Raw genomic sequence first — 13765 nt, forward strand, 5'->3', positions numbered from 1 at the left:
CCCAGAACCCCTCTCCAAAAAGGGGGCATCAGGAAGTATGATGGAGGTCAGGCCTCTGTCTCCGCCTCTGCTGGCAAGTTCCGCCTTGAGCTTCTGTTAGACAAAAAAGGGGGAGATGTTGGCAGCCGCGCTCAGAAAATAGCGCCCAATGCAGGGCAGCCGGAAGGCCCCGAACTTCCTAATGACAAATCATCCCACACCACTAAACTACATGCTAATTGCGCCTTGGCATAAGGACCAATGAGACCCACCAAATGGTTATGCTAATAAGGCATATGGAGCCGCACCAACCAGGTCAGAGCATGAGAACTATATAAGCAAGCCTCTCCTTCCCCTCTGGGTCCTGCCCAACTCATTTGTTTCACAAAGAGCTGAAGAATAAAGCTTTCTGCAGAAGAATCCTGCTGTTGTTGCATGCTGTTCTTGCCGGCGAGGACAGGGCACGCGACAAAAGGGTATAAGACTAAGTTCATTTTTAGATAGTGCAAATACCCCAGGGGCAAATCAAATATATTGTATTAGAAAGTACAATAATGGTCATTCTTGAGGTAGAGAGTAGTGACAAGAAGAGGGCATGAGGAGTCTTCTGGAATTCTGTACTCTTTGTTTCTTTATATGGTTACAGAAGTTTGTCCACTTTGTAACAGTTCATTAATCTGTATTGTCATGATTTGTGCAGTTTTCTGTGTGTATATTATATGTAAATGAAACTTTTTAAGTTAAAATGAGAGACTGTTAGTGTATTTTAAAATAAATGGGATTCCACATTCTCAGCTGGGGTGGCAAAAGGACTCATTGACAGAATTAAATAAGTGCTCTATTTCATGGTTAAAAAAAATAAAGGAGCATCAACCTCTGTGTTAAAGATAGAACTAAGCTGACTGGAAAATGGCCAGACAGAAAATAGACACATTCTTCTTTTCCCTTAGTACAAAATAAGTGCTTCTGTTATGGTTGATAAAAGATTTAGTTTTCTACCATGAAAGAATTGAAAAGTAATCAGGTTAAAGATTTTTTAGGTATTTTTCAGACTTAGGCAGAATCCTAAGGTTAACTTTGAAAAGAATTTGGCTGTGCTTCTCAAGTATGGGTAAGAAGTCCTTAAAAATTAAAAAGGTTGGCATTCTGCAGGAATTAGAGGATGTTGAAAGTTATCTAGGATGAATGTTGTTTCTCAGCTGATGAATCTTTTTTTCCCCCAAAGGAGAGATTTTAGAAATAACGAAACATAAGCCATTCATGACAACCTCTAGGAGTGGGCATGTGAACCAGATCTTGCCAATGGGACAAAGGGGAGGTATGCCTGGGACTTCTGGGAAATCTTTTTTCTTTAGGTGTAAACACTTTTGACATCCTCACTTCTGTGAGGATGTGCTGCTTAGAGTTAGGCCAGCATCTTCTCCCATTAAGGGAGAGATCATGGGCAGTCTGAGGATGACTCAGCAAAAGGTTAAAAGCCTGGGTCTCTGGTAATGTCCCTGATTCTTTGCACCAACTCTGGGACTGCCCGCTTCAGAACTTCTTGTTAAGTGAGCAGCAAGTGTCTTTATGCTTTAAACCATGTTCAATTTGTTATTTTATTATTGCAGCTAACAGCATATCAAATGATACAAATTCTCCTTGTTTTTTGTCTAAATGTAATCTACATTGGTTTTTTCTAAATCCTAAAATGAAATGGCAAACATCTAATGTATTCTGGACATTTACTTAATAATATCCTTAAATAAGGTTGGATTGTTTAAACATTTGCCCCACTTTTAATTGTGGCAAAAAAATGCATAACATAAAACTTACATCTCAGCCATTTTAAAGTACACATTTCAATAGTGATAACTACATTCACATTGTTATGCAACAGATCCCTAAACTTTTTCATCCTGTAAAACTGAAACTATATCCATCTCAGAACTCCCCACTTCTGCCTTCTCCAAGCCCTTTGCAACACCTTTTTACACTCTGTTTCTGTGTGTTTGACTGCTTTAGATACCTCATGTACAGAGGACCGTATCGTATATGTGTTTGTGCCTGACTTAGCATAATGTCCTCAAGGTTCATCCATGTTGTAGCACATGACAATATTTCTTTTCTTTTTAAGGCTGAATGATATTCCATTGTGTGTATATGCCATCTTTCTTTATTCATTCATCAGTGAATGGACACTTGGATTGATTCCACCTCTTGGCTATTTTGAATAATATTACAATGAACATGGGTGTGCAAATATTTCTTCAAGATCTTGCTTTCAATTCTTTTGAATATATACCCAAAAGTGAGATTGTTGGTTCATATGGTAGTTCTATTTTCAATTTTTTGAGGAACCTTCATACTAACTGTTTTCCATAGCTGTTTTCCAAATATATTTAAATAATATATTTCAAACAAAATTTTAGTATAATATAGATATATAAATTTATAATTAAAATCAATAAAAATATATACAAGAGAGAATCATGATATGTCAAAAATAGAAAGGATAAAATGAAAATTTTTTGGTTTCAGATCAAGACTTTGAAAACTTTTAATAACTGTTTGAGATACTTTAAAATTTTTTTGGTATCATTAATGTACAATTACATGAGCAACATTATGGTTACTAGACTCCCCCCATTAACACGTCCCCACCACATACCCTATTACAGTCACTGTCCATCAGCGTAGTAAGATGCTATAGAGTCACTATTTGTCTTCTCTGTGTTGTACTGCCTTCCCCACCCCCCTACATTATGTGTGCTAATCATAATGTCCCCTTTTCTCCCTTATTCCTCGCTTCCCACCCATCCTCCCCAGTCCCTTTCCCTTTGGTAACTGTTAATCCATTCTTGGGTTCTGTGAGTCTGCTGCTGTTTTGTTCCTTCAGTTTTTGCTTTGTTCTTATGCTCCACAGATGAGTGAAATCATTTGATACTTGTCTTTTTCTGCCTGGCTTATTTTCCTGAGCATAATACCCTCTAGCTCCATTCATGTTGTTGCAAATCGTAGGATTTGTTTTCTTCTTATGGTTGAATAATATTCCATTGTGTATATGCACCACATCTTCTTTATCCATTCATCTACTGATGGACACTTAGGTTGCTTCCATTTCTTGGCTATTGTAAATAGTGCTGCGATAAACATGGGGGTGAATATATCTTTTTCAAACTGGGCTCCTGCATTCTTAGAGTAAATTCCTAGGAGTGGAATTCCTGGGTCAAATGGTATTTCTATTTTGAGTTTTTTGAGGAACCTCCATACTGCTTTCCACAATGGTTGAACTAATTAACATTCCTACCAGCAGTGTAGGAGGGTTCTCCTTTTGTTTGACATACTTTAAAAAAAAAATTAATTCAGATGGCCAATAACAGTACTATTATTACTGTTTTTACCATTAATTTCACAGATTTTTGATACAGTACTCTACTATTTTATTCTTGTAAAATCCAATCAGGTTTGTTTACCAAAAATATTTGTGTTTGAAATTGATTATGAAAATCATGTACATATAAACGTGCATTAAGTCATTGTAGGTGGACAAATGATGACAAAATGAGATAACTAGTAAAGACTTTGAAGATCAAACTTCAGTTAATGTCTGTCCATAAAGTAAACTGCTAAGCAGGTTTCCATCTTCCAGTAACTAATGTAGCTACCAAATGAAAAAAGAACTGTCAATTAATAAAGCATCAACATTTTTAAAGTTAAAAAGGACTCAAACAATTGGATGAAAATGTAAATCAAGCAAATTTTATATATTCATAACAATAAAATACTAAAAATAAGAAGTATTTGACATAATCATTAGTAAAAAATATAGAAAACCCAAATAGATATGTAATAAAGTAATATTAGAATTCCATTGAAATTGCCAATATGAACTCATGATTACATATGTATTTTTTTCTCCCCTATCTCTGTGACTGAACTGGTTTAATGTCATTATTAAAATGAAAATAATCCAACATGTATTCTTGGGCCCAGATTTTGTGATCTAATACTGTTCTCCACTGGGAGTTCTGGTGGATATGTTTTTAGTTTTACAAGAGAAATCAGGGCTCTTTGGAGAATGGCTGACTTCATATTTTGGGTAGAAAAAATGCAAGATGAGCCTGAATAACTTGTGTGAAAGGCATGATACAGTTTTTAAAGTTATAATGTGGTGAAGAAAGTTTAAGTGAGCTAGTATAAAGGGTTAAAAACTGTAAATGAGCTAGCATATACACTTCTGTGTGACAAATTGTGGCAATTTGACTCAAAACAATAAAAAATTATAGCTAATCAAAGCAAATCTGAAAACAACTTAGTTACAACAATATCATCAAAAACCATAAGTCCATAATGATGCTCAAAAGAGAAAAGTACTAAAAACTATTTTCTGACCAAAATATTCTTTCAGATGACCTTTATAGAGAAATTAATCATAAATATATTCTCATGATTTATGCAAGTTTTTCCTTGTACAAAGCCTAAAGTTACTGCTACCATAACTTTTATAGGACTTTTCTCCTATGTTTGGGATATGCCTACTGAAAGGTGACAGAAACACTTGCTGAGTTGTTAAAATTTCTGTAAAGCTTTAGATATTCCACAACATTTCCACTGCCACATTATCCCAATTATCTGGTAGAATCCAAGGTCAGAATGAGAGTCCTCACTAATGCTGGTATTCACCTGGCATGCTTTATGAGGCTGGTTCCTTTCTCATTTATCTCTGCTCATGCCATACCAGCTGTTAAATATCTTAAATATCACCCCTGGAGAGACCAAAAAGATTTTCTTTCACAACGAAATGGCCACCTAGTAATATATTGTATGGCATATTAGATAACATTAAATTTGGTTATTTGAAGACATTTAAGTATTAAGAGTATGGACGCTTTCCACTCGCAGATGTAAGAGTTCCTGGCCATTGACCTGAATAAATTAAGCCACAATCCACACCCTGGTTATTTAATTCCCATGTGTAATGATCAGAAAATACAGCTCAGAGGTCTGGAAACCCACTCTAATATGACAAGCATTTGTTTCCCACCTTGTCTACTAATGGGCTGCTCCAGCTGTTCCTAAATTATTGACTCCAGCTGTTCCCAAATTATTGACTCCATCATCTTTTCGGGGATTCTAAACAGGCTCAGCCTTGATTGCCTGATAGTTGGTTTTGAGGTAGAAACCACTGAAGTGGAAAGACTATGCTAAACACATTTCTTCTCCAAGATAAGATCTAATCATTTTCCTCCTCTGGAGTGATATGACCTCTTCCTTAATGATGCAGAGCAAAACAATGTAATTGGTATCCCTTCCTTTGCCAAAAAGAGCCCTTGCATATAATAGATACCAAAGTTACTTGGACCTAACAGCGAACCACAAATCTAGAGGTTGCTAGTTACTGCATGGTTTTACCTAGAGAGTAGGGAGAACCAATGAGTCTAAACCCAGATGTTCTAGGAACTTTTGCCACAAACAACCTGAAAAAAAATTGGATGCTGCTAAAAAATAGATTTCTATCTAATTTTTATACTTTTAGGAATTAAGAAGTATAATAACTTACAAACAATACTTTTTCCTAACAGACACCTCGCAGTGCAAATGACTTTAATGCTTCTAAATGCTGAATCTGATCTTATGGATCTCAGTATTGAGAAGAAATACTTCCATTTGACATAATGACAGATAATAATAATTGGATAGATAGGTGTAAGTATTACATGTTATGTCCTAGTCATGGGACCCTCCAAACTTTCTTAATAAAACAGCTTTGAGTTAAAGTTATACTCCTTTGAATTAACAACATCCAATTTATTCTAATAAATGACTATCACATAGTGGCAATTACAGTTACCTTTTCACAATTGCTCAAGTAAGTCCGTGAAGAAAAAATATGCACCCTCTTAGATATATTAATGCCTCATATACATTCAAGTAATATGGATCTTATACAAATCATAATGAAGAAAAAAAGAAGCTGAACATAGCCACCAAATTACATTAGAATCAATGTTGACACCTACGTCTGTAGCTGAAACTTAAAAAAAAAGATTAACAGTATTTCTCAAAGAAAAATACCAGTACTACTAATTAATCAATCTGAAGAGGTCATGCTGACTACTGATAAAGTATTGTTTAAACAAGATTGCTGAAGAGTATGGACAAGTAATACATAATATATGTGTAAGAGATAATGGAAAAAAAACACCTCAGGAAGGAAAAATTTTAGAACTAAAGAATTCAGGTTTGAGGAAAAATTCATGTTTGGGTGTGTAAACCCCCAAATGAAAGAACACAAGAAAAAAGGCACGTAGTTTCCTCTTTAAAAAGAAAATATAAACTGCTTAAATAGCAAAACTTAAATAACTGCCACTTATAGAGCCACCTGGCTAAGAAGTTAGAGTGGTTGAGATTTGAACACATCAGATGTGAAAAACTTAAGTTCTTTCAAGCCCTTTAAAAAATATTGAATGTTTGCTAGGAAACCCAAGAGAAGTAATGAGCAAAACAGTCTTAAAATTGCAAAAGGTCTCAGATGCACTGGAATTGCTAGGGAAAATGTGACATTCATCCAATTTATGAGGTGTTTAAAGTGAAGGAGAATTATATGTAGACTGGTATGCTCCTCCAGACTGCTATGCAGACCCGTCTTGGTTTTGGCAATACCAATGAAAGCAGCAAAAGCAAGTTACATAAGAGAATGTGGCTGCCAGGGATCCTTTCCCTCAGATGGCAATAAATGTAGTCCTAAAGAAAAAAGGCAGGTTTTAATGTCATCTTGCTAATATTTTTATGTCTGAAAATAATGAAAACCTTGAACAGAAAAATGGCTTCACAAAGAGGATTAGAGATGCACTAAATGAAGTTGTTTGGAATCCATCTTCCTTTAATTCTTTTTCCTTCATGGGACTTGATCCTGGGTTTTAACCTCTGGTCTGAAATTTACTGATTGTGTCATTCTGGGCTAGTATAATCTTTCCGAATCTTACTTAATTTTATAAATGGAAAAGATAATATTTATCTCACAGAGGTGCTGTGAGGATTCATGGGATAATGTGGGGGGAAATAGCTCATATTTAGTACATGTTTGGTTTTAATAACTGCTTCTGACTTGCTTTATTTTCATAACCTTCAGAACACCTCTTTATAGTAGGGTGTTTTGTTGTTTTTATTGTAATTGTTTACATTTTGCACCAGAGAAAAAATTTCAGGATCAGAAAAGTTAAGTAAGATCTAAAATCACACAGCTAGTCAATTATAGATAATGGATTTGAGGCCTGTCTTCCTCTAAAGATATGTGTTTTTTTACTATTATGCTACATTGCACTCTTCACTTTAAGCAAAATCCTTCAAAGTTATAGCGTGATCTACCAACAGTAACAAGGACAGCATGTGAGCATGTGCCAGGAATCTGCTATAGGGAGGAGGGGCCACAAACTCCTTATTTCTCCAATTCCATCCCCTCAACAATGAACTTTGCCTGTCCTCTAAGGCTGTGTGCCTGTAAAGGTTCCATTTGCATTGCAGATGTCACTACCAGAGAACCCAGAGGGAAACTGAAAAAAGATCAGAGGTTCTGCCATGATTTCCTGAAGTCCTTGAACCAAGCATCAGCTTGCTTTTTTTTTTTTTTTGACAGAATTAAGGTTTCTTTCTGCTGTTCAAGGAGATTATTGTTGGTCTTGTTTCTAAATGCCCCTACTGCAAACTATGATATAAAGAAGGAGAATTCTGGTTAGCACTCTTAGTTTCCACCATATTTGCCCAAATTTCAATGTTCTGAATGAAAGATAACATTGACTTTGGCATAGTCACATGCACATGTCTGAGAAAGACCCCATGCTGTCAGATTCCTGGCATAAAAATTCCCTGATGTATATATTTTTCTTCCCTGAAAGCTGCCCGCTCTGCAGTACTTCTCTGTAATGATTTAATTCTGCACACACTATCTCCAAGAGAGATGGTGTCAGATTTACTGGTTTAAATATTTCTTGGTGTTTTTTTCTCTTCCCTCAATGCTTTCCCCAATCCAACTCCCACCAGCTACAATACCACCCTGTAATTATTTAATTCCTCCATGAAGCAGAACTTTTTACAACTGAAGCCCAGGCACATTCTCTGAAGTTAGTTGCAAGCTCCCAAAAGTAAGGGAAAAGACTGTCTTTTCCCTTATTTTTAACCCTATTTCAATCCCTAAGTGAAAGTTCTCATCAGAATTCTTCCCTCTCTATAAATGGGAAGGGGAAACAGGTATGTTCTGGCTGTAGATATTATAAGTTAAACAGTGATTAGAATGAGAAAAATATCTAGGTCAATACAGCTAAGAAAATGAATTATGTAGTCACCAGTCAGGGATTGGTAGAAAACCCAGGATTTTTTCAGAGAAGAATGGAGAAAATATGAAATTGGAGCTACAGAGAGTGATGCCTACACAGAGTTCTTGACTATTTAAGGAAACTACTCAGCTGTGTGATTCAGACAAAGCTTTGGGAAATAAAGGATTCTGAAGTTCTCTGAACACAGAGCTGTACCTTTTCAGGGACAAAATTACAAGAGGAGCATCAGGTGTTCAGAAGACAAATGTGAGAAGCAATAGGTAGGGATCTTGGGAACCGAGGTGCCTTGTGACCACAGTGGCATGCATGGATGATTCAAACTGAAGAAGTACAGTCCGGAGGAGGAAGAGAGTCAGGAAGATCTGGCCATGTATAGTTCTTGACACTCTACTTGAGACTCAAGTCCCCAGAGATGTTCTGGAATCAACTTGTCTGCAGCCACAATACTTTTGGTTTTTTTACCATTTTCTTTATTAATATAGTCTGGAGGAATATACTTGCATGTGGAAAATTAGACGGAGAAAAGGGCAAAGAGAAAAAATTGCCATGAGACAACAGCTATAAATAAAGAGAAGCTGTAGAGAAAAAGTCTCGAAATGAAGAATAGTAGCAAAACTAATGACCTTTTTTGAGTTTTTCCATTTAGGATGTCAATTCCTTATTTTTTCACAAATAGTTTATTTTTGAGAAGAGAATTTTGAGAGGATGGCACCTCTCAGTTCTTCTATTTGTCCCCTTTTTCTTGAAACCACTTGTAAACAATTCTGAGTAGATTTGTCTTGGGTGAGTATTAGCAATATGCAGTAGAATTATTAACTTGCTTTATAAAGTTTTGTGGTACTGGAGAAGAACATTGATTATGAAGACTATTACAATCTATTTTAGCAATTTATTAAAAATTTTCCAAACTACGCAAAGGAAATCAAAATGGAATTTTAAGTTAGTAGCAACTATCAACTGTACATACTGCTATTGACAGTAATAATAAATCAGCTGAATCCTTCATTTCACAGAAATAAAAAACAGTTCTCCATGGTTCCCAAGATCTTAATTTGCTAAACCTGACAAAAAAAAATCTTGCACTATGTTATTGATTTCATTCTTACCTGTGGACTTGCTTTGATTTCTCCCCTGAAAAGCTGCAGCTCTGTGTTCAGAGAGCTTGCAGATTCTATTTATTGCCCAAAGTTTGGCTGAGAACCAAATTGACGTAGAAGGGAAATCTGAGTTAGATTTTAGCAGGTTTTCAATAGCATGCATGTAAAGAGCCGACAGAGTTACAATCCTGTCAATATCTAATATTCACTGCTATCGGCCATCTTTCCATCTTAAATTTTAATCCAGCAATTACAGATTTTATGTTTCATGTTTTTTTACTTTCAACTAATGTCAGAGTTAACTCACATGCAACCCCCACACCCATCTCCAACTCACAGCCCTTCCTCTGCCTCTACATATTACAACTTGGCTCTCCTCAGAGTTGAACTTTGCAACTTTGCTTTCAGTGCTGTAAATATTGAAATTTTTGTAAGGGGTCCAAGATGAAGTTCCTGAATTTACATCCTCCCACAGACACACCAAATCTAAAGCTACTCTGGATCATATCCCTCTGAAAAAAATTCTGAAAATTAGATGAACTGCAGTCCATAACAAGGGACCAAAAGATCACACTGAGATGGTTAGGAGAGGCAGAGACAGTCTCACAAAAAGCCCCAGCCCCTAGCATATCAAAATAGCGGGGGAGGTCTCATCAGACAGGTTTCTCCCAGAGGAGTACTGGGCAGGGAATCCCACATCAGGCACTCTGGACCCTGGAATCTGCACTGGAAAGATGAGCCCCCAGAATGTCTGACTTGGAAAACCAATGGGGCTGATGTCTGGGGGTTCCAAAGTATTACAAGAAATTGAGATTCCCCTCTTGAAAGCCTCACATATGGTCTTGTTGGCTAAGAGACTGAGCAAAAAACCAGCAGCTTGAAAGAGCCAGCCTGTATGAAAGGGAGATTCATTTGTTGATGTAAGGGCATCAGCTGAAGTGGTGGAGGACATTTTAGACAGTCCCTGGAGATGGAGACATGGCAGACATCCTTGTTACACTCTACATAGCCTGTTGGCATAAGCTGGTAAGGTTGAATGTGGCACCCTCCTAAAGCCTCTCTGGGATGGGTAGAAGCTAGTGGTCACAGTACTTGCTGAAGTCAGACAGTACAGGCAGTTGGAGCCCTCACCTGCTCCCAGGCTGGGGCAAGTGAGTGCTAATAGTCTAGGAATCCTCTTACTCCCTAGTTAAAATCTATGAATGTGGTTGCTTCTGACAGCCCCTGTGACAGCTGGGTTTGGCAACTGTGACAGCCTAAAGTCAGTGTGCACACAGATTAAGGCCCTCTTGCTGCATTACTGAAGCCCTCAGGAGGCAGTCAAGACATTTTCCTCCTGCCTTTCTGGAACTAACAAGGATGTCCTGCCCCCTGTGCTCTCCAGGACTTTGCTAAAACCAGTAGCAACCAGCAATCCATGCAGGTGATACCCCTTGACTGCCTAGACCATTGGCCAAGAGAGCCAGCGTTATAGATCTGCACATAACTGTAACAGTTGGAAAGACAATTCTTGGCGGGCCACAACCACCAGACCACTGTGCAGGTAACAGATTGAAACACAACCCTGGTCTTTCTGTGCAAAAGCCCTATTTATTAGCCTGTAGCTTTAGTCCAAGGGATAGGCTTTAGGTTTCCCACACAGCTAGTGGTTAAGGGAGTGCTCACAAGCAAAATAAGCTGGACACCATTCTGGCATACTGCCTTGGTCTTGCTGCATATTGATGAGACTTTCCAGAAAGCTTATAAACTTGTCTGGAGCCCTGATATTTGCAGCTCTCACCCTAGGCACAACTTCAGATTTCTTGGTCTGGAAAACAGTAGGGATTACAATTACAGTCCCATAGGACTGTGTGTGTGTGTGTGTGTGTGTATATATATATATATATATATGCATACATTAAAAGCTTCCAATCAGCCTGAAACTAGGTACTAAATGAGATTCTCTGTGTGGATCAGTGGCAACAATGGGGGCATATCAAGAATAAATCAGGTAGTTTAGATAATCACAAAGGTTGGATGACAAATAAGACCTAGGGCAAGGTTGGAAAGAAGGATCATCATCTACACAATGCCACACCTTCAAACAAAGAGGGAGCTGTTTTGCCTAGTACATAGAAACAAGCAAAATGAGAAGAAAAGAGAAATATGTTTTATATGAAAGAACAACACAAAACCTAAGAAAAAGACTTTAGTGATAAGGAGATAAGTAATCTACCTGATAAAGAATTCAAAGTAATGATCATAAAGATGCTCACCAAGCCTGGGAGAAGAATGAACACAGTGAGAACTTTAACAAACATATAGAAAATGTAAGAAGATACCAGACAGAAGTCACAAGAACTGAACTGAAAAATACACTAGAGGGATTCAGCAGCAGGCTGGATGAATAAGAAGAACAGATAAACAAAATGGAAGATAAAGCAACAATGCAACTCAACCAGAAGAGCGGCAAAAATTTTAAAATGTAAAAAGAAGATGTCTTAATGAACTTGACAACATCAAGAGGAATAACTAGCATTATAGGGGTACCAAAAGGAGAAGAGAAAGAGAAAGTGGCAGAAAGCTCATTTGCAGATGTATTGGCTGAAAATTTCCCTAACCTCAGGAAGGAAACAGACATACAAGTCCAGGAAGCTGAAAGAGTTCCAAATAAAATGAACCCAAAGAGAAACACAGCAAGATTCATTATAATTAAAATGTCAAAAGTTAAAGATAAAAATATAATCTAAAAGCAGCAAGAGAAAAACAAATTGATTTGGACAAGAGAACTGTGACAAAACTATCAGCAGATTTCTCAGCAGAAATTGCAAGCCATCTGAGAATGGCATGACAAATTCAAAGGGATAAATGGAAAAAAAATTCTAGCCAAGAATACTCTACCTGGCAAGGTTATCATTCAGATTTGAAGGAGAGATATTTTGCTAGACAAGCAAAAGCTAAAGGAGTTCATTACTACTAACCTGGTACAAGAAACATTAAAGGTATTTCTTTAGGCTGAAAATAAATGGCACTAATTAATAACAAGAAAACATATGAAACTAAAAATCTCACAGGTAAATTTACAGTAAAGATAGTAGGTTAATCACCTATAAAGCTACTAAGAAGGTTAAAAGACAAAAGTAGTACGATTAACTAAGCTACAATAATTACTTAATGGATACATAAAATAAGAGGATTAAAAAGTGACATCAAAAACAATGTTGGGGAGTCAGATGTAGAGTTTTGGAGTGTATTCAAATGTAGAGTTTTGGAGTTGCTATGAACTTAAAATACATAGGATGACTTATGTGAACCTCACAGTAACCATAGGCAAAACTTACAGTAAATACATAAAAGAAAAGGAGAAACGAATCTAAACATAGCACTAAAGGTAGTCATTAAACCACAAGAGATGAGAGGAAGAGAAGAGGAAAGGAACAGACAGGAACTACAAAAGCATCCAGAAAAAAATTAACAAAATGGCATTAAATACATACCCATCATTAATTACTCTAAATGTAAATGGACTAAATTCTCCAATCTAAAGACACTGGGTGGCTGAATGAATTTTTTTTAAAGGAAGATACATCTATATACTACCTATAAGAGATTCACTTTAGAAGGAAGAACACACACAATTGAGAGTGAAGGAATGGAAAAAGATATTCCATACAAATGGAGATGAAAAAAAAAGCTAGTGTAGCTATACTCATATCAGACAAAATAGACTTCATAACAAAGACTGTAACAAAAGACAAAATGGACACCATATAATGATTAAGGGGTCAAACAAGCAATATAACATTTATATAGGCACCTAACATAAGAGGACCAAAATATATAAAGCAAATATTAACAGACTTAAAGGGGGAAATTGACAGCAATGCAATGATAGTAGAGGATTTTAACACTTCTCACTCCCCACTTATATCAATGAATAGACCACCCAGACAGAAAATCATTAAGGAATTTTGACCTTAAAAGACACATCAGACCAGATAGACTTAATAGATCTATACAGAACATTCCATAAAAAATACACATTCTTCTCAAGTGTACATGGACTATTCTCCAGGAGAGATAACCTATTAGTCCACAAAAGAAATCTTAAAATTAAGAAAATTGCACTTATATCAAGCATCTTTTCCAACCACAATGTATGAAATAGTAAGAAATTACAAGAACAAACTGGAAAAACTACAAATACATGGAGACTAAATAAAAAGTTTTTGGGTCATGAACAATTACTGTTTCATAGAAGAAATTAAAGGAGAAATTAAAAAATACCTAAAGACAAATGAAAACAGAAACACAACATAGCAAAATCAATGGGATGCAGCAAAAGTGGTTTAAGAGGGAAGTTCACAGCAATACAGGCCTGCCTCAAAAAAATAA

The 13765-nt window shown here is 36.5% G+C and overlaps 1 protein-coding gene across 2 annotated transcripts in view; it reads right to left on the bottom strand.

Annotated features, from left to right (window-relative positions):
• Positions 1–9514, bottom strand: part of IL33 (interleukin 33) — a 42229-nt gene extending 32715 nt beyond the window's left edge. Inside the window, exon 1 of one of the 2 annotated variants that reach the window (XM_017665005.3) lies at positions 9401–9514. The gene's annotated coding sequence lies outside the window, so the exon portion shown is untranslated. The remainder of the gene's footprint in view (positions 1–9400) is intronic. The other variant, XM_037019048.2, reaches the window with a different exon arrangement.
• Positions 9515–13765: the final 4251 nt, after the last annotated feature.

This window comes from Manis javanica, chromosome 2 (assembly GCF_040802235.1).
Source record: "Manis javanica isolate MJ-LG chromosome 2, MJ_LKY, whole genome shotgun sequence".
NCBI lineage: Eukaryota > Metazoa > Chordata > Mammalia > Pholidota > Manidae > Manis > Manis javanica.